Source organism: Gallus gallus, chromosome 1 (assembly GCF_016699485.2).
Source record: "Gallus gallus isolate bGalGal1 chromosome 1, bGalGal1.mat.broiler.GRCg7b, whole genome shotgun sequence".
Classification (NCBI taxonomy): domain Eukaryota; kingdom Metazoa; phylum Chordata; class Aves; order Galliformes; family Phasianidae; genus Gallus; species Gallus gallus.
This window is the reverse complement of record NC_052532.1, coordinates 164530196-164557272: the sequence shown is the minus strand read 5'-3', so window position 1 is coordinate 164557272 and position 27077 is coordinate 164530196. Positions and strand designations below refer to the sequence as shown.

The 27077-nt window shown below is 37.7% G+C and overlaps 1 long non-coding RNA gene across 2 annotated transcripts in view; it reads right to left on the bottom strand.

Moving 5' to 3' along the window:
* Positions 1–2914: 2914 nt before the first annotated feature.
* LOC112531559 overlaps positions 2915–27077 on the bottom strand; it is a 72236-nt gene continuing 48073 nt past the window's right edge. Inside the window, exons 4-8 of one of the 2 annotated variants that reach the window (XR_005842117.2) lie at positions 12232–12359; positions 9551–9636; positions 3819–4002; positions 3355–3406; positions 2915–3151 (exon numbers count right to left, since the gene is read on the bottom strand). This is a non-coding gene — a long non-coding RNA (uncharacterized LOC112531559). Of the gene's footprint in view, positions 4003–9550; positions 9637–12231; positions 12360–27077 lie in introns of both variants that reach the window. The other variant, XR_003073399.3, reaches the window with a different exon arrangement.

The window sequence follows — 27077 nt, the reverse complement described above, 5'->3', positions numbered from 1 at the left end:
TGCCAGCATGAGTTCCTACAAAGTTTCTAGATCAATATTGGTTTAAAAACTACAGAGAAACACATGTGGTAACACAGACACTTGGCAATGAAGAGTGGTCATTGCAGAAAAAGTATTTTCCAAATTTATTTCCTGGTTCTCCGGTCCATTTCTTATACTACTAAACTACACTTATGCATTTCTTATACTACTAAAAAAAGAAAAAAACTATATATATATGTAGTTTTAAATGTGCCACACTAGACAACATACCAGCTCTTGTATTTGTGTTCCTTATCTTGAAGAAATTATCATAAGAGTTAAATCAAAGTGTAACAAGAGGAAAAAAAAAAAATGGATCTGTGTCTTTTAAATATACGGGAACAATATAGCTATGAAAGGTTAAATACTGTGCAGAAAATAATAAATTTGAGGATTTTTAAGAATTATTTTTCTGAATTGTACAGGAGAAAACAAGTGATAGAAAACAAATTTAGAGCTTTAAATAGAAATGTTTTACTACGATATTTGACCTAAATATATGGTCTAAAGTTAAGAAGCTTTGGATGTGGCAGATAAGAGGTAAAAGACATCTGTGAAAAGAGGTAAGAGTCATCTGTGTGTGTTCTCCCTCCAATATCAGATTAACCAAGTTGGTGGAGCAAGTGCAGAATCAAGACTAGCACCATCAAGAAATAGTGACTTGTACTTATATGTGACTACCTTGTGAAGGGAATGGAGGCTCCCATTTGTAGACCAGCCCCTCTTCACACTGAAGTTTACTAACTCCTCAAGTCTAAGATCAGGAATGCTATTGGGAAGCTTTTGAGGAAGATACAATCTTCAGTCTATTTCTCACTCTTAAGAGACCTGTGCAGAACATTCTTGTCCCAAAGTTTTTTTGTTTTTTTTTTTTTTTTTTAACTGGCACTCATCTAAGACATATCCTGCTTGCCAACTCTTATGTTCAACGGCTACTTGTGTGACTGAGCAATTGAAAAAAAAAAAAAAAAAAAAAAAGGTTTTTGCTACTGTCTACCAAGATCTTATATAAGGTCAAGATGATTTATGGGGGGCATTTTGGAAAAGATGACCACCACACAGTCAGTATTCATGTCCAGCAGCCCGCCAGGTGGCAGTCACATGATCGACACGTGACCCAATAAGAAAAGAAGGTATCACAGACATGCCATTGCACTGGGCAACCAGAGGTGCATGAAAGAAGAGGACAAAACCCCAACAGTTCAGAGTTAGAACTCCTTCACTGCCAATCTGCAGCCTTGTGGATCAACAAGACGTTGGTCACAAACCTCCAGCCTACTGTGTACTGATGGGACACTGCTGGATCGGTGGTGGTGACAATCCCCACTTTATGACCAGATGGCTAGAATTTCTCTCTTTAGCTATCTTCCCTGCATTTCCTAGAAGTTTAGAATTTGTAAAAAAAAAAAGAAAAAAAACAGACAGCATTGGACCTCATCTGATATTTACCCACATTCCAGGTAAATAATGAACCACCTCCTCCAGCAACTGCAGCAAGACACCACTTCTCCTATAAGTGGATACAAACAACATCGCTACCAGAAGCCTAAAGTCTGTCAAAAGAGATTCCAAGGCTTTGGGAAAGACAACTGAGGGACAGACAGTGTTTTTCTCAGTCTTCCTAGTAATAGAGAGAGACAGGGAAATAAATAGATAAGCCCAGGTCATCAACACCTGGCTCCAAGACTAGTACATCAGCCAGATTTTGGATTTTATAATCATGGAAGACTTAGAGATTAAAGATATGTTGAATCTATGGAAAAGGTCTATGGGACCCACCTGTATTGATGGGGGAACGTTTCTTGGCCCATTACCTAATCAGACTGATTGAGTCATTAAGCTAGGATCTGCTGGAGAGAGGAGGTAACATTAAGAACACTGAGATGTTCCTAAAGGAATACCAATGCAAAGGGATGGTGCAGCACTGTCTGTGGGCAGCAAAACTAATGTGAACATCTAAGACACTCTAGGGATTGATTTGTATTCAGGAACACATCTGTATTACTTGTACACTAAAAAAGAGTATGAGGAAGAGATAGGACAAGCTGTAAGTTTTGGTCTTTTCACAGCGTTATGATATTGTTGGTATTAGTGATACTTGGTGGAATGAGTCCCATGGCTGGAGTGCTGGAATGGAGGGAGATTAGCTGTTCAGAAGAGAGGCAGGGCAGGCAAGGTGGAGATTTCATGCTGTATGTAGTGGAGAGATTAGACTATATGGCCTTTACTGCTGGTGATGATGTGATAGAGAACCTCTTGGTGAGGAGGGCATGGATAGCAAAGTAGCTATCATCATAAGCATCTACTGTCAGCTCTCTACCTCAAATGTTGCACAGATTAACTATTCTATAAGCAGTGGAGAAAATCTCAGGATCAGTTGTTCTCATCTTTATGGGAGACTTCTGCTTCCAGACATAATCTGGAAGGATTATGGAATAGGAATATTGCTATGACAAGACAGACTGGGAAATTCCTAAAGCATGCTGAAGATAACTTCCTGTTACAGATAATGAGTGAGCCAACTAGGAAACCCTCCTGGATCTGTCGTTTAAGAACAAGGCCTGCTGTGATGGTAGGTTGCTGTCTTGGCCAGAGTGACAATGAAATAGTTGAGTTCCAAATTTTTTCTTATTATAGACAAAAAAAGGCTAGCAGAGTTGTCCCTATAAACTTCTAAGAGAGTAGTCTTAAAGCTTCTCAGGGAGCAAGTTAGTTGTGTTGCCTGGGAATTGACTCTAGAAGGTTTAGGGGTCCATGAGAGCTGGCCATTTTGTAAGGAACTCCATCTAAAATCCCAAGAGTCAAAATTCCTACTGTGCCACAAGTCAAAAAAAAAAAAAAAAAAAAAAAAAAGAAAGAAGAAAGAAACTAAAGCAGAAGACCACCAGAGAACTCTACCTGAACCTAGGATAGAAAAAGAAAATATATCATCTCTGAAAGCAAGGTCTTGCTTCACAGAGAGATAATATACTTACAGTTTTCATTTACAGGAAGAAAACAAAAAATCGCGAAGGACAACTTAACACTGGCCACTTTAGGGTCAGACAACAAAAAACAGGCTTTTTCAGTGTATCAACAGCAAAAGGAGGTCAAAGGAAAACATCAGACAATATTTGAAGCAGGTGATAACCTAAGAAATAAGGAGAAGAAAAAGGTGAAGGAATTTAATGTGGAGTTTTTTTGTTGTTTGTTTGTTTTTTGGGGGATGTGTGGGGGGGTTGTTTGTTTGTTTTTTGTCTCAAAGTTTAACAGTAATGGCAGACCATGGGCCTCTTGGACTTCAAAGTTAGAAAACCATGGCTGAGGGAGCAGTGACTTTCCATTTGTACTCACCAAAATTATGAGAGAACGATTACATCAGCTTAACCTTCATAACACCAAAGAGCTGAAGGAATTAAAGAGTGTTATAATTGGATGCCTCTTAAATACTTATCAAAAGTCATTGTAGTCTGGAGAAGTCAGCATTATACTCAACTTCAAAAAAGGCATGAGGGAAGACACAGACAATTACAGACCTGTTAGTCTAATCACAAAACCTGGGGAAGTTATTGAGAAGACTGTCCTAGGGAATATTTAAAGACATCTAAAGAATATTAATAGACATAATCAACATGGGTTTACCATGGGAAGTTTTCCCTTAGTAATTTGGTCTCTTTCTATAAGTTCCCCTGCTTGGTGGATAAAGGGAAGATGGTGGGTGTCATCTTTCTAAATTTTAGTAAACCCTTTGATAGTATCCCTCACAACATCATTCTAGACAAATTGTCCAACTGTGAGATAAAAAGATTCAAACTCACTTGATCACAGAGCTCAAAGTGCTGTAGTGAATACGGCTACATCTGGATGGTGGCCAGTCACTGGTGCAGATCCTCCAGGCTCAACTCTAGGGTCATCTCTACTCAACATTTTTATCCATGATCTGAATGCAAGAGTGAGGTGCATTCTTTATTGTGAGGATATAGATACAGATCTGTTTTGTTTCTAGGGATGACGAGAAGTAAAAAGTAAAGCACTATCACCTATCTTATTTCTTTTCATTAGGAATAAAAGTTTCTGATGTATGTTTAGTAACAGTAAATAATGAACAAACTTTAAACATGAGATAAGCATAGACTTTGCACTGTATTTGAAAACACTGTGTATTGATGGTATTTGCTTTCCTGCCCTATATATTTATTTCAGGTGCACACAGACTGCATGTAGTACAAAAATAGAGAATCATAGAATCATTGAATCATAGAATTGCTCAGGTTGGAAAAGACCTTAAAGATCATCAAGTCCAACCGTAATCTAACCATAGTATACTAACAACCCTCCACTAAATCATGTCCCTGCGCACCATATCAAACAGTTTTTAAACACATTCAGGGATGGTGACTAAACCACCTCCTTGGGGAGCCTTTAGCAACCCTTTCTGTAAAGAAGTTTTTTCCTGATATCCAACCTAAACCTCCCCTGGCACAACTTGAGGCCATTTTCCCTTGTCCTGTCACCTGTGACTAGTGAGAAGAGACCAGCTCCTCTTTCGCTGTAATCACCTTTCAGATATTGGAAGAGAGCAATAAAGTCTGCCCTCAGCCTCCTCTTCCCCAGACTAAACAGCCCCAGTTCCTTTAGTTGCTCCTTGTAGGGCATAATCTTCAAGCCCTTCACCAGTCTTGTTGCCCTTCTTTGGACCTGATAGCTTGAAGGATCAATAATATATAAATTCACCATCCTATGGCAAAGTGAATATTCAAAATACAAGGTGTATTCTAAACAGGATGACATCTATCAAATGATTATTTGTTTTGCACACTTTGTTGTAGAGATAAATGAGTATTTCCTTATTAATAAAAGAAGGCTAATTTTGTGTTTAATACATGCATGTAAAATTGTTAACTTTCTAAGTGGTGTTCGAATGTACAACTATATCTTCCATAAGCAAAACTGAGATCTCTTGAAAGCAGTCAGCTCAGACACTAATAGTACTATGGAAGAATAGCTGCCTTGTCTTCTCAGTTTCTTTGAACAATAACTTTTCAATTCAGGATTACATTTCATTAGACATCATTCTCTAAATACTTAACCAGTATTCCAAAGAGCACTTACTTTGCCACCTGTGTCATCATGGCCAGACTGCCGGTTGCATGACAAGGGAAGTGATCCTTCCCCTCTACTCTGCACTGATGAGACCTATCCTGGAGTACTGCATCCAGATGTAGGGTCCTCAGAACAGGAAAGATGTTGACCTGTTGGAACACATCCAGAGGAGGGCTACAAAATGTTCCAAGGAATGGAAAACATACCCTACCAGGATAGGCTAAAAGAACTGGGACTGTTCAGTCTGGAGAAGAGAAGGATCCAGGGAAACCTGAGAGTGGCCTTACAGTATATAAAGGGGGGCTCTAAGAAAGACTCTTCTGCAGGATCTGTTGTGATAGTACAAGGGGAAATGGTTTCAAACTGAAAAAGGGGAGATTTATGCTGAATGTAAGGAAAGGAAGTTTTTGTTTGTTTGTTTGTTTTTGTTTTGTTTTGTTTTACAGTTACAGTGATGAAACACTAAAAAAGGTTGTCCAGAGAGGTGGTGGTTGCCCGATTGCCCTGTCCCTGGAGACATTCAAGATCAGTCTGGATAGAGCTCTGAGCAGCCTGATCTAGCTGTTGATATCCCAGTTCATTACAGGGGAGTTGGACCAGATAATCTTTAAGAGTTCCTTCCAAGCCAAACAATTCTATGATTCTGTGAAGTACTAAGGTTAGTTAATCTAACTTTTTCTCACATGTTTATGTGAACCTCAGTAGCACCTTAGAACTACACCTTCAGACAAACCTTTAGAAATTAAGCAAAATACTCTAGTCTGAAGTATAGTACCAACCTTTTCTCTCAAGTAGTTTTAGAGCCATCTTAATCTCAGAGGCTGTGAAATTCTGTTGTCATATAATTAGTTTTTGAAGATGTAATTAGTTTTCATAACAGTATAGGATTAAATACTAAATGCTGTATTAATATATCAAAGTTCATTGGGTTTTGCATTATAAACCAGTATATTTTATTATTTCTACAACACATAATGCACTACCATGTAAAGAATGTCCTGACAACCTAGCATATATATAAAGAAGTGTGCAAAATTATAAAGAGATATACACTTGGGTCTTGGCGTTACAGTGGGTCTTGGCATCAATCTCCTAAGTGGATTAATTAGATCTGCCACAGCACAGTGCCAGCACAATACTACTTCTAGTTTCAGATCCAGCTTGTGTTCAGGTAGCTTTAATATCTCTGAAAGAAATTGACTGATGCAGTGAGGATGTCAACTCTGAATCTTTACAGTGCATATAAGCACTTGATTTCTGTAATATGAAAGCATGTGGTTTTCTTTTCTTCTTTTTTTTTTTTTTTTTTTTTTTTAAACAGGTACAGTGTTACACTATACCTGCTTATAACATAGTTGTGTATACATACTTGTAATAGATTATTCTTTTACATCATTGTCTCAAAGCTTGCTGAGGGACACAGATGAACAAGTCCAAGCAAGTCCTGGTCAAGGGTTGAGAAGTCCTTTGTCTGAGGGACACAGATGGGCAAGGCCAGGGGAAACGAGAGAGAGATAAGCCAGAACTTAATGGCCAGGAAGCAGTCTTTTATGTGGGCTTATCTTGAGGGAGATAGCCATCTCAGGGGGTGCTGCACATGGCTGTTACCCAAGCACCCAGAAATGCCACATTGGCAGAAAAAGGATAAAAAAGGGACAAACAACCATGAGGTTAGTTTTTCTGACAATAAATTTCTCACGAAGAAGAGGTTTCCTGACTACAGATTCCTCATGAAAAGAGGTTTCTGACTACAGATTGCTCATGACCTGAAATCTGCATGCTGAAGAAGAACAAGAAGAAGGTTTCTGACATAAGAAGCCTCACAACCTGCCTCTCCCTCCTGGACTTGTTCTGTGCTCTACCTGCTTGCTGGCAAAGGCTGGCTTCTCTGCTGCTTCTCTTCCCCCTGCGAAGGTGTCTGCCATCAGATCCCTCACTACAGAAGGTCTGCATGCTGACGGACTCTTCTGCTACCGAAGACCTGCTGCTTCCCGGACCTACTCGGTACCTGCACCTTCTTGCTGCCCAAGACTGGCCAAGACGCTGCTGCTCTTCCCTTGTGCTTTTGCCCTGGACTGTTGGAACATCGTGCAACAGGACTGCTCCTGGATCCTGGTGGTGACTATCCCCACTTTATGCAATTCTTGCCTCTTTCTATCTTTTCTATCACCTGCCTTCCCTTCCCTATTACCCTAAATCATCTGTCCTCCCCTTCCCCATCTCCCTTATTAAAATTTGTAATAAACTGGTCGGACCAACATCTGGACCGTTGCTTCTTAATCTCATGCTGGGTATACATATATCAAAGAACCCCCTCTCCCTCCTGTAAATTGGACTGAGACAATACTTAAATGATTTATCATGTCGTGGCTAATAATGAGCTTCAAGTGGAAACCTCTGGGAGAATATGTTTCAGTATGGGAATGGTGTTAAACTAAGTCTGGGATGGTACGCAGGATACACCCCCGGTGATTCAGGAGGAGCTCCTCCTCCATCTGGACTGTCACAAGTCCATGGAACTGAATGGGCTCCAATTTAGGATGCTGAGGGAGCTAGTGGGGGTGACTGCTGAGCTTCTCTCTGCCATCTACTAGCACTTCTGCTTATCTGGAGAGGTCCCAGAGAATTGGAGGCTTGCTGATGTGATTCCCATCTACAGAAAGGGCCGTAAGGAGGATCCGGGGAACTACAGGCCTGTCAGCCTGACCTTGGTACCAGGGAAAGTTATAGAGTAAATCATCTTGGGTGAGATCACATGGCATGCACGTGGCATCCAGAGGATTGGGCCCAGCCATCAAGGGTTCATGAAAGGCAGGTCGTGCTTGACTAACCTCATCTCCTTCTACGACTGGGTGACCAGACTGGAAGATGAGGGAAAGGCTGCTGATGTAGTCTACCTAGACTTCAGCAAATCCTTTGACACGGTCTCCTACAGTACTCTCCTGGGGAAACTGGTTGCCTGTGGCCTGGACAGGTATACCCTTCTTTGGGTAAGGAACAGGCTGGAGGGTCCTGCCCAGTAGGTAGTAGTTAATGGAGTTAGGTCCAGCTGGCGATGTGTTACAAGTGGTGTCCCCCAGGGATCGATACTGGGATTCATCCTGTTTAATATCTTTATTGATGACCTAGATGAAGGGATTGAGTGTACCCTCAGTAAGTTTGCAGATGACACCAAGTTGGGAGGTAGTATCGATCTGCCTGAAGGTAGGGAATCCCTTCAGAGGGATCTAGATAAGTTGGATAACTAGGCTGAGGTGAATGGGGTGAGGTTCAACAAGGCCAATTGCTGGGTCCTGCACTTTGGCCACAATAACCCCATGCAGCACTATTGGCTTGGGGATGAGTGGCTGGATGACTCTGAAGAGGAAAGGGACCTGGGGGTGTTGGTTGATGCTCAGCTGAACATGAGCTGACAGTGTGCCCAGGTGGCCAAGATGGCCAATGCTGTCCTGGCCTGCATTGGAAATAGTGTAGCCAGCAGGAGCAGGGAGGTAATCATCCCCCTGCTCTCAGCCCTGGTGAGACCGCACCTTGAGTACTGTGTTCAGTTTTGGGCCTCTCACTACAAGAAAGACATTGAGGCCCTGGAACGTGTCCAGAGAAGGGCAACGAAACTGGTGAGGGTTCTGGAGCACAAATATTATGAAGAGCGGCTGAGGAAGCTGGGATTGTTCAGTCTGGAGAAGAGGAGGCTCAGGGGAGACCTCATTGCACTCTACAGCTTCCTGAAGGGAGGCTGTGATGAGGAGGGATTTGGCTTCTTCTCCCAGGCAACAAACTGGACACAAGGAAATGGCCACAAATTGTACCAGAGGAGGTTTAAATTAGACATAAGAAAAAAGTATTTTCTCAGAGAGTGGTCAGGCACTGGAATGGCCTGCCCAGGGAAATGGTGGAGTTACCATCTGTGGCCGTGTTCAAGAGGCATCTGGATGAGGAGCTATGAGATATGGTTTAGTAGCTTGTGGTAGTAATGGTGATAGGTGGACGGTTGGACTAGATGATCTTGTAGGTCCTTTCCAACCTTGTGATTTTATGATTCTATGATTCTATGACTCTATTATGGGGAGATTTAGATTAGATATTAGGAGGAAGTTTTTCACACAGAGGATGGTGAAGCACTAGAACAGGTTGCTGATGGAAGTTGTGGATGCAGCATCTCTGGAGGCATTCAGACCCTGCCTGTGGCATGGGGATTGAAACTAGATGATCACCGTGGTCCTTTTCAACCTAGGCCATTCTATGATTCTATGATTCAGTATAATAACTAAACTTTAATGTCATTATAAAGATTCAACAAATTGAATAAGCACATCTTTTTTTAAGAGTAGCTAAAATGAGTTAATTTCTCATTTGCTTAAAAATAAGAACAAACTATAATCCACTGCAGTATTCAGAACTGTGCTATCCTGGTCGCTTATTATTATTTGGCATAGGAACTCATTACCTGTTTTCACTCTTTCCACCCTTCAGTGTCCCCATGACCACCACACCCTTTACACACCAAGAACAGCTGGAAAGTAGTGTTCTTCACTGAGACAAGAAAATAAATAAAACAAATAAATAATATTCAAAAATATCTAACGAAACCACATGTATGCCACTTTACTGCATTTTGTGAACAGAAATATTGGCATGTAAGGAAGACATCTAAAAGTTACCTGTGCAATCAGTTAAAGTAAATGACATCTTAGATGCCCAACTTGTCTGTAACAACGTCCAGACACACTCTTGGTTCTTTTTAAATACAAGATGTTTGATATGTGAGCATGGATGAATGAGCTATATTTGCTACATGGAAAGGTCTATAAATGTCTACATTTTTAAGTAGTTAAAACACATAGATAATATTCTATTTATTTACACCCTTTTTTACCTTATGTTGTTATAGAAGCTGCATGGCAAAAGTCAGACCTTGAGAAGACCTTCAGACAAGATCTTGCAATCTATTCCTGGTTATCTTATTGACTGGCCATTATGTTTGGATCAATGATCATAAGCCTGACTAAATGGCATCATATCCATTTTAAAATGCTGAATGTAAATAATCCAAAACTTCCCAAATTCACAATGTTGGACAGAGGAAAAGAACTTTTCTTGTTCTTAGTATCTTCACTACTATACCTTCAACTGTCCAGCAGCAACTGTAGCAACAAAAAGTTCCAGCCGTGACCTGGAGAACTTGTATTTACTTTGATGAAGCTATATGCGTATGCAAATGTTTTACAAAATGCGGGTAATAATGTATTTAAATTTAATGCACAATTTAAAACACTATTTTAATCCATGCCAAGAGATATACTTATTTGGAATCTTGGCTTATTTGCTAGTTCGTTTTATTTTTGAATCTATGTTTTGTGATTTGTAGCAGACAGCAAATGTACAATGGCTGCAGAAAAGAAAACAAGCAAACAAACAAACAAACAAACAAAAACCCAGCACACAGATAAAGAAACAACAACAACAACAAAAAAATCGATACATGTGGTGGAATAAACAAAGGAAGGAATAGAAAAACTAATCAATATCATTGGACCAGTATGAAAGCCCTTTGATTTTTAAGCTCCTACTTTTTTCCTATCCCTCATTCTTTTAACTCTTTTCGAGACTTAAGGGCTTATGACAGAGGAAGTCTAACAGCATGCTTGTAAAAGTGGTTACTGTATTTTGGATCTCTGTGTTGTTTAGAGTATTACTAACTTCTAACATTCAGCATCTGTTACAGTTTTCATAGAATGTTTAAGAAGAGCAACAAAGATGGTAAAGGGTCTACAGGAGAAGATATATGAGGAACAGCTGAAGCCCCTAGGTTTGTTTAGCCCAGAGAAGAGGAGACTGAAGAGAGGCCTCATGGCAGCTTACAGCTTTCTCACAAGGGAAGCAGAAGGACAGACTCTGGTGCCATTGACAGAAAAAGATTCTTCACTTAGGTGGTGATTGGGCCCTGGAATAGGTTCCTCAGTGAAGTGGTCAAGGCACCAAACTTGCCATGGTTCTGTGATTCTAATTTCACTTCTATTTAGCATAAAGGTAGGATAATTTTTCCTGTTTTGATACTGTTTCATGTACTTTGATTGACATGAGTATGTAGTAATTATATAAGTATGTAGTAATAGAACTATGATGTGAACTACCAGTTGCACTCTGGAATAATATAGTGATAATTTAACAAAAAAAAAAAAAAAAAAAAAAAATCCTTGTGATGATAAGAAATCAAATAAATCAAAATGATGTTGCTATCTTGATGGCCTCTCAACAAGCACGCTTTAACCTTTGTTAAACATCTTGTGTTTGCTAAGCATCAGATTTAAAGATCTAGATAAATGAATTAATTCACCATTATCCCCTTGAGAAACACTATTGATTTTTATGAAAATGAATTAAACATTCACTATCAATTAAGCTCCGTGTTTGCTTTTTTTAGAAGAGCTATCTCCTCACTGAATGAGAAATTTACCTGACAGCAAACAGACTGTTGTACTGTCCGTGTACTGGCTTACATATTTGATAAACAAAACCCAATTGCATTATTGCTTATACAGCATCATTTTTATACATTATCATTAGACTTCTGTTTTCAAGGAGCAATACCAGTTAAATGACATTGTTTATCCTAGGATTCTTTGCCACTTAAACCTGTAGAAATTGAATTTAATAAAAAGCTTTTTCCTGCACCCATCCTCTCCACCTCCTACCCCCCCCCCCCCCAAAAAAAAAAATCACCAAAAACAAAAAACCAAAAACAAAACAAACAAACAAAACCACAAACCAAAACAAAAACAACAAATAGAAACAACAATTAAAAAAAGCAAGTTGTTTGTCTGGACTTTGTATTATCAAATATATATACATATATTTTTTTTTTCCTAAAGAGATTTCTTTAGGAAAAGACACTAGAATTAAATATCACTAGAATTTCTTGTAATTATGTAGGAAAATTCTCTGATGTCCCCTCAAATATGCCATGACAATAAACTGGAGGATATCTGGAAAAGTACCACAGGATCAACTAAACAGATTAGGAGACCACTGCACAGTGGGAGACTCCTTATATTACTTATCACACCAAAAGGAAGATTGTCTGTACTTTGAGCTACAATAAAATATGCTTAAAGAATATTGTCTCACCTTATAAGCAGAGTTTATATTCTGGTGTTCCACGTTTTCACTGGGTGTGTAGACCATACATTAGTTGTAATGTGTGTAAGCAGTTTCTGGATGACCACAGCACAGATTCCTCTGCTTTCAGCTATGAACTGTGAATGCAGATGTTGGAAATGAAAGACCATGATCCCAGAAATGGAGAAACTTTGAAACTACTGGGCTAAATTTGCAGGCAGTTTTGGGTTACTTTATCATAACAACAAGACAACATCAGTCATTACTCTTTTTGGCTTGTACGTTTTGTCCAAAGTATGTAGGTCACACAAAATGCTGCTGAGTACTGATTGTATAATGAATATCACCTTTGGATAATTAGAAGTATGGTACAAAGACAATGGGCATATTGTAGCTTGATAAGACTATATATTTTCTGTAGGTAATGTCCACCGTTTTAATTATGCAAACAGTGAAATACAGAAGTCCTTATCTGACTGCTTGACTGTTAGTTTATTGCAGCACATCTTCTGAATGGGTTTATATGTTAACATTAACATACTTACTGATTGCCTGCCTCTTGTATACTAGGCAACTTCTGCAACTGGGCACTTGGGCACTTATTTTTCTTTTTCTTCTCTGATTTACACTATAAAGTTAAATCTAGATGTCTCTTTTGCTTTTTATTATGTTGGAAGTAGCACTGTTTAGAAGTTTGGATGCAAAATATAAAAATAATACCAGCTTTGAAAGCCAATGATAAAAATAAATGCATTGACTGGAAAGGAAATCTTTTCAAAGATGGAAAGAAATATATTAGAAAAAAAGAAACTGCAATTTTTTAACCATGTAGATCCCGCAGTAGACTATTACAAGTTATTCTATCCACTAATGGGAGTGACATGAAGAAAAGCTAAAATCTGATAGCATGAACTTGTACTGAAAGTGAACATCATTTATCAATTTTTTTCAGGGCTACTGAGTTTTATATGTTAATCTTTCAGTAAGTAAACTACATAACTTACTCTTCTACTTTGACTCATTTGGAACAATCATATTCTCCCATCTATTATCAGCTTATAATCCTTCTGTACCTTACTTTATTGTAGTAATATTTCTATATTGTGTTCATTGTCCATTTAAAAGTTTCCATTAATTAAAAAATAAACATTATTTAGATGTCTTTCTTCTTCATTATTCGCTTCTCAATGTCCAGGAGCATATCTAGACAAATTGTACCTTTTTAGGTTGTTTAGAAATGTCTGATGTTTGCCAAAGCAAATTTCTGCACTTAGAGTACAAGTAGGGAGGTTGATTTGATCCTTTATTTCCCTTTCCCATTTCCTTTCAATCACTAAAACAAAAAATCTTTCTCATAAATCCAGTCATTTATTTATTTATTTTGTGTGTGTGTATACAAGTCCATTGTATGATAGAGGTGTGTTCATAGACTACAGAATTTGTCATAAAACATTCTGCTGTCTCGTAGAGTATGCAAAATATTCTGTAAATATCCTATCCATGGCAGAAAGTATTTTCAGGAAGAAAGGAATTTTCAATTCTGATTAACACATAATCTTTAACCAATGAAAAAAATCCAAGCTGAATAAAACCAAACTTAAGTTTGTAACAGACTAGCAGCCTGCCCATTTCCTTCGGAAGCATGTAGTAAACATTTGATGTGAAGTTTAGTGACAATGTTCCATTTCTCATTTCTAAACTCTGCTGACTGAGAAGAAGTAACAAATTCATAATATCATAGAATCACCAAGGTTGGAAAAGACTTCCAAGATCATCCAGTTCAACCATCTACCTACCACCAATATTTTCTCACTAAATCATTTCCATTAGTACAACATCTAAATGTTTTTTGAATATCTCTAAGGACAGTGACCCAACCACTTCCCTGAGACCCAACCACTTCCCTGAGCAGACCTTTCCAGTGCTTGAGCACTCTTTTGAGGAAGAAATTTTTCCCAATATCCAATCTGAATTTCCCTTGATACAACTCAAGTCCTGTTGCGAGTTACATGAGAGAAGAAGCCAACCTTAACCTTGCCACATCCTCCTTTCAGGTAGTTGTAGAGAGTAATAAGGTTACCCCTGTGTCTTCTCCAGACTAAACAATCCCAGTTCCCTCAGCTGCTCCTCACAGGACTTGTGCTCCAGACTTCTCGCTTTGTTGCTTTTTTCTAGACATACTCCAGGGCCTCAATGTCTTTCTTGTAGTGAGGGGCCCAAAACTGAATACAGTACTCCAGGTGCAGCCTTGCCCATGCCAAGTGCTGGGTGATAATCACCTCTGTGCTCCTGCCGGCAATATTATTTCTGATACAAACCAGGATGCTGTTGACCTTGGTTACCTGGGCGCACTGCTGGCTCATGCTCAGCCAACTGTTGTCCAACACACCCAGGTCCATTTCTTCCATACTGTTTTCCAACCACTCTGCCCAAACCTGTAGCATTGCCTGGGGTTGTAGTAGCCAAAGTGTGGGACAGATATCATCAATATCTGTAGTAGAATCACATAGAATATATTCGTGATTTAAAAGAAATGAGAATATGTAATATTGCATCCAAGCTGCTGTGACTACTCTTTGCCTATGGACAGATGACCTGAACTCTGTTTTGAATGCATCAACATTCCTAGACTGGACAGAAGAAGCAGTGAGACACTATCTGCCTCAATAGTACTCTGTCTACATTCACTGGACTTTTATTGAATTTGATGTGTTATTTTGCATTTAGACCAATCACTTAAATGTGCTGAATGTACCAATGTTGTTGCTTGCTCAGGTGGTTCAATGGTAACTTGATAAAAATAAAAAGAGATGAATGATAAGTAGATCACAAAGTTAGAGACAGTGAAAGCCTTCATAAAAGGAAAACTGAGCATTAGAATTTTTACATACATAGGCCACAGCCAAATCATAAAGCAGTTGTGATAAATATGAAATGGATTATCTGTAGGGTTGTTCCCGCTCAAAGTAAAAGCGATATCCTTACACTTTGATCAGTAAATGCAAGTATAGTTTGTTTCTGTGTTGTGCAGTGCAGTAAGTGCACTGCTTTAATGTCTGTCTTTCTTTCTTTCTTTCTCTTTCTTTTTCTTTCTTTCTTTCTTTCTTTCTTTCTTTCTTTCTTTCTTTCTTTCTTTCTTTCTTTCTTTCTTCTTTCTTTCTTTCTTTCTTTCTTTCTTTCTTTCTTTCTTTCTTTCTTTCTTTCTTTCTTTCTCTCTCCCTCTCTCTCTCTCTCTCTTCCTTCCTTCCTTCCTTCCTTCCTTCCTTCCTTCCTTCCTTCCTTCCTTCCTTCCTTCCTTCCTTCCTTCCTTCCTTCCTTCCTTCCTTCCTTCCTTCCTTCCTTCCTTCCTTTCTATTACATTGGGTTATATTGCTTAAGTATCAACCTATATACAGATGTGACAGTATCATATAGAATCATAGAATGGCTTGAGTTGGAAGGGACCCCAAGAATCATCAAGTTCCAACCTCCTTGCCACAGGCAGGGCCACCAACCTCCAGATCTGGTACTAGATCAGATTTCCCAGGTTGCCCATATGTTTTGATTCAATATGACAGTTAGAACTTAGAAAAAATCCTACATTGAATTAGGTACCATCAATTTCAGCCACATCTATCTGATCTTTTCTCATATTAAAACATGAAGATAAAGGGAAGAAAAAGATCTTCCTCCCCCCCCCCCTCCCCGAAAAGAAGGCTGAGGACTAGGGCTGTGTTGCTTTCTGCAACTGTGATGTTAGCCACCTGTGTTAGCCCTCTGCGCTCACTGACCAATAACCTGATCAGGGCCAAATGACTGCAGACGCACACCAATATGATGAGCAGCAAAATGGTGTTTATTCACTACTAAACACAGCTTATATACATTTTTACCTACATAACCGTGCTGTCATGTCCCACTCTGATTGGTTCACACCAGATAACATTGTGCCTTATTTGGCCGTTTCCACATTCTTTTCTCATCCTTCTTCTTCTCCTGTTTTCTCTGTATCAAGGTCAGCACGATAGCACTGTCTCTCTCTGCTTAGGGAGAGGCCTGTCGATTTTTTTTTTGAGGGAAGTACAACTCATAGTTTTCAGAGTCCAATATTTTCTTATCAGGTTATTTTAGATATTCCACATGTAGAGACTATAATTTTTATATGTACTTATTTGAAGCTATTTGATGTTACCTGTGATTTTTGAATCAGCAGAGTGAACAAAATACACCAAAACTACAATATGAATGTAAGATACTAAGTGTAAGATATAGAAATTACAATATAATTAAAAAAAAAAAATAAAAATAAAGTAACAGTGAGATTCCCATTATAGGTCTTTAAAACATACCATCACAACACTGGTGATTCCCAGTTTCTGGGAGATTTGAAGACAGCTCAGGTCTGTTGCTCTCTAAAATTACTTTATTAGTTGTTTAGTTTTCATATATTGTATTAGGCTAAGTAATATATTAACTCGCCCAGTGCTGGTCTAACTAAAATCAAAGAGATATACAAACTCTTTTAATAAACTTAGGGAGAAACTCACTACCAGTTGATACACGTGATTTTTATATATAGCCAGCTGATCCATTTAATTAACACAGTTGTTTAATTAAAGCCACCCTCCCTCAATAAGCTTAGTGTTGAAATAAAGTGAGCTTTCTTTAAATCATCTACGGTCAGTCACACTTCAAACTTCATGGGCACATCACCCCTGTCCACTGAAAATTCATTTTAGACATTAATTTTTCACTCAGAATAGTTTAGAATATGACTGGAAATCTTACTGCATCCAGATTGAATATAACTTACGGTAAATGAATCCAGAAAATACAGTGTCGCTTCTGGATTTGCATAAAATGAGATTTTATTTCTTTATTCTTGCTTCCATAGCTGACATATTAGTTTTCTAGTGATATTTTACTGAATACAGATTTTTTTGTTTGTTATTACTGCTGCTCTCTAATGCATTTCTTTGATATGTTGTACAGATATGTTTAGATTGTCATGTTAACTTTGAAAACCTCTAATTTAAAAATAAACGGTAAGACAATTTACAGGTAAACCAAAACTAGAAGCAGTACCAAGTGAAAAAAGTGAATGACTGTTAAATATTGCACTTTGTTGAATATCTCATCATCCTAAATAAATGTATGAGTGAGCTTTTTATAATTATTAAATGTTTTAAACCTCTATTCATCATATATATACTACACCTGTCAGACATTTGGCACTGATGAGAGCAATATCTCAAATCATGTCACAGGTTAATGTTTGGACAGCAGAAGAGGAAAGGATTATTAGATTCACTAGAGATTACAGATATGTCAACTTTCTTTTGTTCAACACTATGGCAACATTATAGACAGGATAAAAGCAAAATTATTGGTTTTGCATGGTCAGTAGGAGCACACCTTAATTTATAAATCTTCAAGTGTTATTTTCTTGGCTCATGTTCTTAATACACTGATTTTTATGATTTGAATCAATTCTCTCTGTATTTTCTAAAAGTAGAAAGTACAAGAAGTTCTTACATTTCTTTAGATAAGGATCTTAACATGGATTAAATAACACAGAAACAAGAAATTTACTTGTCTAGCATGTAATTTTGAGCCACAAAATTAAATTAATATATACATATATTTTTCCTGGTAGACAGCTACTAGTTGTTACATGCTATGGCTAAATAATGGGGTTGGATTGTATGAGCAGTCATAATCTTTGCCAGAGGAATAGAGAAGAGAGACTTTAAGAAATGTTAAGCCATGAAAGTGGTGCATGCAGTCAAGAAGATCTCAGCTGAAATACGTGCTGAATCAATATGCACAGTTCAAAATGTATTTCTCTTTTGAGTGGCTTTCTGGAAACGTATCTGGTAAAATTTTCATATCAATATGTTTCCCACATATTAATATAGAAACCATTTAGAGAAATAAAAGTTCATCTTTCCACTGCAGTGTTTCTCCAAAATGTGAATACAGTCAGTAAATCTTCGAACATGCCTCTAAGCATTATTTATTTGCCTCATGTATTAGTTTGTTATGTTTATGGATTTTCTTCTAGGCAGTAAATGACTGTTATTGTCTAATGCAAAGAAGGTTTGACTACTGAGAAGTTGTCCTTTATTTATCCACTTGTCATTAAAAAAAAAAAAAAAAAAAAAAAGTACAAGACTATCTACAGCTTTTTTACTTAATTTATTTTGCCTTCTAGTATATGGTCCCTGGAATACTATTGGGAATATGTTACTTTGCATATCAAGGTGGTGTCCCTACAAGGGACAATTCTACAGTTCTTAATGCATCTCAAAAGCCAATACAACAACCCATCATCCTAATATAATGAGGACTGAGTATAAATACTGGTGATTTATTGTCAGGGAAGGCACTAAGAAGGAAATCCCAGGGACAGCTGGCCTTGCCCCACAGTACTCAATGAGGCAATCAGGACAGACAAAGAGATGGTGGTCAGGGCCAATGGATAGTCCATCTCATAAGAACACATTGTAGTGATGTGGTCATAGTCTGAGGTTAAGCTGGAAAGCCAATAGGTTCAGGGCTTAATCAGATCTTTTTGTGGCCAGGCAGTGATGGAGTGTCCACAGAAACACAGTCAACAGGCTGGTGTCCAGATCAAGGGACTTCATGATCAGAATGAGCAAGGCTGTGAAAGAGCTACATCTGTCATTTCTGCAGCATTGCCAAGGCAGGGACTGAAAATTCCAGACTGGGCTGAAATGAGTCTCCTAGGCTCATGGCTAGAGTCGGATGAGTACTATGGGGATACCAGGTAGGAACAAGAAGGCTTACAGCGGTTTCATGTCCCTAATATATATATGCAAAGGGAACAAGAGTCAGGAGAATAATTTGACAATTTATTTGCTGTATTTCATAAGGAATATAATAACTTTTATATTTGAAGTTTCTCACTTTCCAGGAAGCAGTGAAATTTTGTAAGAGAAATTATGATGGAGCAGGGACACTTCTTGGTTTATTTTGGCACAAGCTTTTCATAAACTGAATAGACTTCAAAATATCTGAGAAAGCTCAGTAAGCACTTGCTTATATTTTCAAGAGAACTGTATTTCATGCATTTTTAATCAACAACTATGTAAAGTAAATGCTCAATATACTTTCTTCATGAAATAGATGCATGAGCAGTTCTTTGGACTATTATAGACAACATGGTGACCTCTAATAATACCCTTCGTTGTCAGAAAATCAGTCTTGCATTTTAAAAAGGAATGATATCTGCTTCTTGTACAATTCTTTCTAGCAGTGATCTCCAAATATTAACAATATACAATACACTTTTCTCATTGAGATGCCTTGAATATTAAATAATTTCCTCTAATCAGACTGAGAAATAAAGTAGGAAATAGATGCAAGGATAAACAAAGTCTCCTGGCATCTTATTCACCAGGCAACTTATTTGAATGGTATATATTAAACTGTTATTTAAATCTGCAGCAATTCATTAAAAACAAAGTCACAGGTTCACTAGTGCTCTCTGAATATATTATCTGTTCTCTTTTATTTTAAAATTATTTCTGGGTTTCTATCATACAGTCTTCTTATTAAAATTCTCAGATCAGAAGGAGCAACTCTCTAACTAAGGTGAATTAAACAGAGTAAGAATTATATGTTGCTCTTACCAGCTCAAGTCAGATCTACAACTCAGCAATTTTATGCCTCTGTTGCTAAGGCAGTTCTAATATATGGTGCACTCTGAAGAGGCATGGGGATAAATCTCTGTAGTTCGCCACTCTTATTCTTTTCTCCTTCAATAATTTTAACCACCCACTCTCACATAATAAATAGCATACATATCATCTAAGAATTAGATTAGTGTTGGAACACTGTAGTCAACATGTTGAGTCTTGGGAATGATGTGGAAAACATACAAAACATTAGGTATTAAGGGTGGGATTAATCTTACTTAACTTTAGCTATCTATCCATTTTATCTAAAACAACATTCCCATTTACCTTCATAGCCACAGGCCTGTATACCAAGCAGTCCCATGAATAAGGATTCAAGGTGATTCATCTAACCTACTGCAGTTTCTTGTCTCAGAATTAGATGAATTGCTCTTTAAAGTAGCTCCTTCTTTCCACTGACTATGAAGGAAAGTAACAGAGATCAACTCAGACTTAGAAATCACTTTTTTCTTATTTTAATACTTGAGTTTGATCTTACCCTAATTTTTCACAAAGGTTCCATAACCTTTTTTCAAATTAAAGTTTAAAATTTTCCACCCCAAGCATGAGGTGGAAGCAAGGGAGGCACTCACCTCCTGTCTCTGGTGAGCGATATCACAGCTTGAAGTATGTACTGGATTTTTGTGGCAAAGCTTTGGTAGCAGTGAGTCTACAGGAGTGACTTCTGTGAAAAGAGACCAGGAGTTTCCACCATGACAGGCACAAACAGATCCAAGAGGGACACACTGGTGGCCAAATCTGAGTCATATCAGCAATACTGTTGTTGTTTCTGTGATAAAATATTTAAGATTAAGATAAAATAATCTGCACAATAACTGTGTGTTAACTGTGAGAAAAACAGCCCTGCAGACACCAAAGGCAGAGAAGAAGGAGGTGCTCCAGGTTCTGGAGCAGAACTTTCCTGCAGTGAATGGAGAGGACCAGGGTAAAGCAGCCATGGTCCCCTGAAGCCAATGGAAGACTACATCAGAGAAGGTTTCTACACAGCAGCTTGTGGAAAAACCAGCACTGCAGCAGGTGGATGTGGCCTGAGGAGGATGTAGCCCACAGATGGCTCACATGGGAGCAGGACTTTGGTAGGAGATGTGACCAAATGAGTGTTCATAATGGAAGATTCTGTTCCTGAAGGACTGTACTCCGTGAAAAGGGCTCACAGTTCATGGATTAATTCATGAAGGCTGTATGCTCTCAGAGTGACCTCATCCTGGAGGAGGTTGTGTGAGGAGGAAGGTGTGTCAAAGAAAAAGTGTTAAGAATTGTCCATGCATCCGCTTTACAATCTCTCTGCACCAATTGATAAGTGGAAGAAGACACAATAGTTGGGAAAGAAGTTGAGATTAGGAAGAGATATGGTTTGTCGGGAAGGTATTTTAGGTTTTCTTTTCTTTTCTTTCCTTATTTATTTATCACTATTATTCTGTTATCATTGCTGGCAACACATTAAATTAATCTTTCCCATGTTGAGTCTATTTTGTCTGTGATGGTAAGTGGTGAGCAATTTTCCTATCTTTTCCTCAACCTTTGAGTTTTTTTCATAATTTTTTTTTTTTTTTTTTTCCCTGTTCTGCTGAAAAAGAAGAGAAATGTAGCATCTTGGTGGTCACCTGACAGCTAGCCAAAGATAACCCATTACAGAGGATCAAATAACTTATTCATATTTTATTTTACTTCTGTGCAGTAAATGGGTTGGACAGCAATTAGAAAGGAATATTCATTATCATTTTGATTGAGTAATAGAGTAGTTATTTTGAATTTCATATTATGAGAAGCAAATGATGATCTTTTGTGAAGAGAGATTCAAACTACCTGATTGTGGTATACTTACATTTTCAAATATTCAGTGTAATTGTTATCTTGAAGTCAGAAAAGAGGGCAAATGATTATTTCCCTCTTAAATGCACAATAACAAATAGATATCACAAGTATTTTAATATGTTCATGCTTTCAGGCACTAGAGATGGGAGAAAAAAAGAAGCCTTTTTAAAAAGTCTTCAAGTGAACGAGGAAATAGATATTTATATATCTATATATATATTGACAGTAAACAAAGTCATGCCCAACTGTATAATGCAGTTATGTATTTATGTTGGAACATGTATTTCTAATTTACAGTGTAACACTTCACATAGGTGACTGTGGGCAATAGTATGATACATACTAGTCACTTCTGCTACACTTAACCCTACAGGTTATCTTTATTAAGACACTGAAAAGACTAAACTGACATTTAATTGTGACAGCTTAATTTAATGATGGACTGTTGCCAAAGAAGTCACTGTCACTATCATGAATATTTTTTGTACTGTAAATTAAGATTTTTTAGCAAAACCGAAATATCACAAAAATGAATGAATGAATAAATAAATAAATAAATAAAACACAAATGGATCAGATTTGATTTTATATTACTGTGTTTCTTAACATTCTTCACTAACTAATTCATATTGAGAATACAGAAGTTTTGCTTATTACAGAGATATGTATGTATATATTATAGCCATAAGGTAAATTAGAGCTATTTACAAAACACAGTATTAATGCTCCTTTGTTCTAAATAAGTTGTCATAAGTTGTAGAACACACAGGTTATGCCTTGAAACATTGTTGAAAATTGTTTAGGTTTCCTTACTCCGAATTTGTTGGAGTGCGATCATTCATAATAATTTCCTCAGAGTCATTTCCAGATCTTTCCTTCATCCCAATATCTTCACAGTAACCTCATAGCCAAATATGATAAAAATTGTTCTGCCTATTCTCTCTTTCTCACTGTGACTCTCTTTTTTTTTTTTTTTTTTTTTTTTTTTTTAAACTACCGAGATCACTATTTCTCTTCTAAGTTTCAATATATGGATCAAAGAACAATATCCAGAGGACTTTGTTGTTCATTGTTACAGTTATCTGGTTAAGATAAAAGTTCTCAGATCATGCCTTACAGCACTGTCATGTCTACTTGAACTTTGTTTGCTAATCTTCAATTATAATGCACAATGAACTGGGATTCAGATCCCCTCTCAGTTGCACACAGTGCAGACAAACAAGATATCTGAGTTCCCAGTACCCTTACAGCAGCTTAAAGAGTAAGTCATCTGAGAGAAGTCGGGATGTACTAGATTGCCTGTGCAGTGCTGGAGTGAGTACCTTACCTTGGGCTTCATGACACAAATATGTATAGCTTTCTTCATTGACACACTGTATCTGCCATCTCCATGCAGATAAGCTAAAATATCATGTAGCATTAGTTGTCTGTCCTTAAGCAACTGTTTTGAGTATTCAGGTATTCAACTCCAGATGAATCCCAAATATATATGTACAAGGTCTTTTTGGATACCCACAGTGTCTTCCTAGAAGAATTAAAGGAAACAATTTATTTTTGTCTGTGATTAGGATGATATCATAGTATCAAAAAAGAACAGAACAGAGAGTTTTTCCCCCACAGAACATATTTGCCCATTTTCATTTAGGAACTGACTTAATTACTATGGGAATGTAACACTAATTCTAGTTGGAATGATTTAAAGAGTTCACAAAGTGCAAACAGTAGTTAGGTGTGTATATTAGGTAGACTGCATCCCAGTTCCACTTTTTTCATGTTGAATTCTGATGAAAGTGGGACTTAGCCAAGAACTGTATTGTTCTATGTTACTCTGAAAAATTTTCTTGTTCTTCAGCTCCCATCCCCTTTTGGACTTGTGAGACAAATAATCTAAATAAGGAACATCCATAGAATCATAGAATCATAGAATCATTAAGGTTGGAAAAGACCCACAGGATCATCCAGTCCAACCATCTACACATCACCAATAGTTCTCACTAAACCATGTCCCTCACACAACATCCAAATGTTCCTTGAACACCTCCAGGCTCGATGACTCCACCACCTCCCTGGGCAGCCCATTCCAGTGCCTGACCACCCTTTCAGAGAAGTAGTCTTTCCTAACGTCCAGCCTGAATCTTCCCTGGCACAGCTTGAAGCCATTCCCTCTAGTCCTATCACTAGTCACAAGAGAGCAGAGGCTGACCCCCAGCTCACCACAACCTCCCTTCAGGTAGTTATAGAGAGCAATAAGATCTCTCCTGAGCCTCCTCTTCTCTAGACTGAACAACCCCAGCTCCTTCAGCTGCTCTTCATAAGGTCTGTGCTCCAGACCCCTTACCAGCTTTGTTGCCCTCCTCTGGACACGCTCCAGGGCCTCGATGTCTTTCTTACAGTGGGGGGCCCAAAACTGGACACAGTACTCAAGGTGCGGCCTCACCAGTGCTGAGTACAGGGGAATAATTACTTCCCTGTTCCTGCTGGCCACGCTGTTTCTGATACAAGCCAGGATGTCATTGGCCTTCTTGGCCACCTGGGCATACTGCTGACTCATGTTCAGTCGAGCATCAATCCCCAGGTCCATTTCCTCTAGACAGTCTTCCAGCTATTCTGCCCCAAGCCTGTAGCGTTGCCTGGGGTTACTGTGGCCAAAGCACCGGACCTGGCATTTGGTCTTGTTGAACCTCATCCCATTGGCTTCAGCCCAGCTATCCAGCCTGTCCAGATCAAAGTCTTACTCTAAGACTCTCACTCTAATGATGGTCTTTCGTGAAGAGGGATTCAAACTACCTGATTGTAGTATACTTACATTTTCAAATATTCAGTGTAATTGTCTTGAAGTCAGTAAAGAGGTCAAATGATTATTGCCCTTTGTTACTCTAAGACTCTCTTCACTCTAAGTGATAAAAAATTTTCATCTCTGTCACTGTCACTGTCTGGTCAACAAGCCAATGTTTAGACTGTGTGAAAGCAGTACTTAAAACTGAAGGTAAGCTAAAGGTACACAAAATTAGGCTACAGCAGGTTGTATAACTGATTTAAATATGGTATTCTGGTAATTATGATGACCTTTATATGTAAGGAGGAAGAAGGGAAACATATTTCTAGTAAGCTAATTTCTTTTAAATTGGAGCTGATTAGATCTACTCAAAGGTTTGAAGTAGGAATTGTTCCAGTGGACGTGAATATACATTATGAAGGGGCATATTAGTATTTTTTGAAGTGAATCCCTATAATTGCACTCAAGAATGTGTAATCAAACACAAGAACATTCATTTGCACATCAGTTTCTTAACTTCCATTAATTAAAGCTCTTTCTGAAATGTTTGTACAGAGCAAAATCTGTCTTCTAAATGTTTGCAACAAGCAAGCAAGCAAGCAAACAAAAGAGGAGCTATTGACTTGGACAAGCAGTTCTGACAACAGGATTTGCCAGATCACAGACATAGAAACACAGAATCTCCTAGGCTGGAAGGTATGCATTCAAACTGTCCAAGCCTCTACTAAAAGCAGTCAGCTTACAGCAGCTTTCTCAGAACTGCGTCCAGTCTGTTCTTCAATGCCTTCCAGGACAGAGACTCAACAATCTCTCTGTGAAGCATATTAAATTGTTTAAATGTAACCATAAATAAACCAAAATAATAATAATCTTACTATTAAATAGAATTTAATGTAGTTAAAGTTGTGTGACATTGCCTCCTGTCCTTTTGACAGACTCCATTGAGAGAAACCTGGCTCTACTCACAGTATTCCCTACTGCTCTCAGTTATTTATGCATACTGGTCAGATCCCTCACATTTTCTTCAGGTCACAGTTCCAGCTCTCTAAGCCTCTCTTTGTATGTCACATTGTTCAGTCCCTTACTATTTTGGATTAAACTCAGCTCAACTTTTGCTGTAAAGCTGTCTTTGATAAATATATAGGTGGAAAATGTCTATCATCTGGTAGCTAGTGAAGTGGCTTTACAGTAGAAAGATCACTTGATATTTATATGTTCCGTAGGTCTTCAGAAGTCCTTTAAAATATACATTTGGTGGATACTTGACTTCTATTTTTCTCATTCTTCTATGTGTGTATAAATAAATTTTTGTTTGTTATGCTTTTTTGTTTGTCTGGCACCTTTTTTTTTTTTTTTTTTTTGACTGCAGGACTTTAAACTATTTTGGCATACTGTAATTTAGCAATAACCAAATATTTTATTAAAAATAATAACAACAACAACAACAACAACCAATTATACTTGTAAACATGGAATTTTTAATATCAAGAAAATATATAGAAGCCTCATATTCTGAAATGGAAAAATAAACAAAAAAACAAAGAAAAAAACACCCTCACATAATACTGCTCCATATATTATGCATTTGCAAATACTGCATTTTTATCAGAAAATTTGATTTCCAAATTTGTTCTAAAACAGGAGTTTCAATCTACTGCTGTTGTCTACCATCTGTTTTTTAAGGGGAAAAAAGAGTGGTTTTTACTTTATTTTATTTTATTTTTCTATATGACTACGTAAGTGTAATCTATTTTGAATTTATGACACCATTAGACAGAGAGTGAAACTAATCTCACTCTCTTTGTAAGTCTAAAAAGTTAGATGTCTGTAGTCCAGCCATCTTAAGACTTCTTTCACAATCTAGCAGAAAATACTTCCAGGGTACAATTAATGAATCTTTAGTTGTCCATCCTAAAATGGTACAATTTATCTTCTAGAGGTAGCTAATAGTATCTTACCATGTATGTATATGTATATAGATTTTTGATTGTATTCTTTTTTGCTTGTTTGTTTGTTGTTTGTTTATATAGACAAAAAAAAAATCCATATTAAACTATCAGATATCAAACTGGTTGATGTTCAAGTCAAGGTAGATCACTATCTCTCTGAACTTCTGTATTTCAGGGTAAGATTTATGTATCATCACCTGTAATTTTACAGAAATCTGTAATTCCTCACTGCTTGCCTGTATCGCACAATGTATAGATATGGAAAAAAGTATGAAAAAAAAAAAAGTATGACTTCTACCTTAAGACAGGAGAATGGAAAGTGAGTGGTTAAGGAAATAAAGAATTGCTTCAGTCTGTTCAGTGAATCAAGGAGTGAAGCTACACAGACTATTGAAGAGTTCTCAAACTAGCCATAGGATATAACAGTCTCAGATCATCAAAAACAGTTTAGGTGTTCAGTACAGGTGATAAGCAAAATAGGAAGAATATCACATTAGAAAGTACAGTTTCCCACTAAAGGTTCACATGCTTATATCTTGGAATAGAGAGGCTAAGATTTAATTTCACTAATTCAGTTTCACTCTACCTACTCAGGTAGAAAGTGCTGAAGTGTCC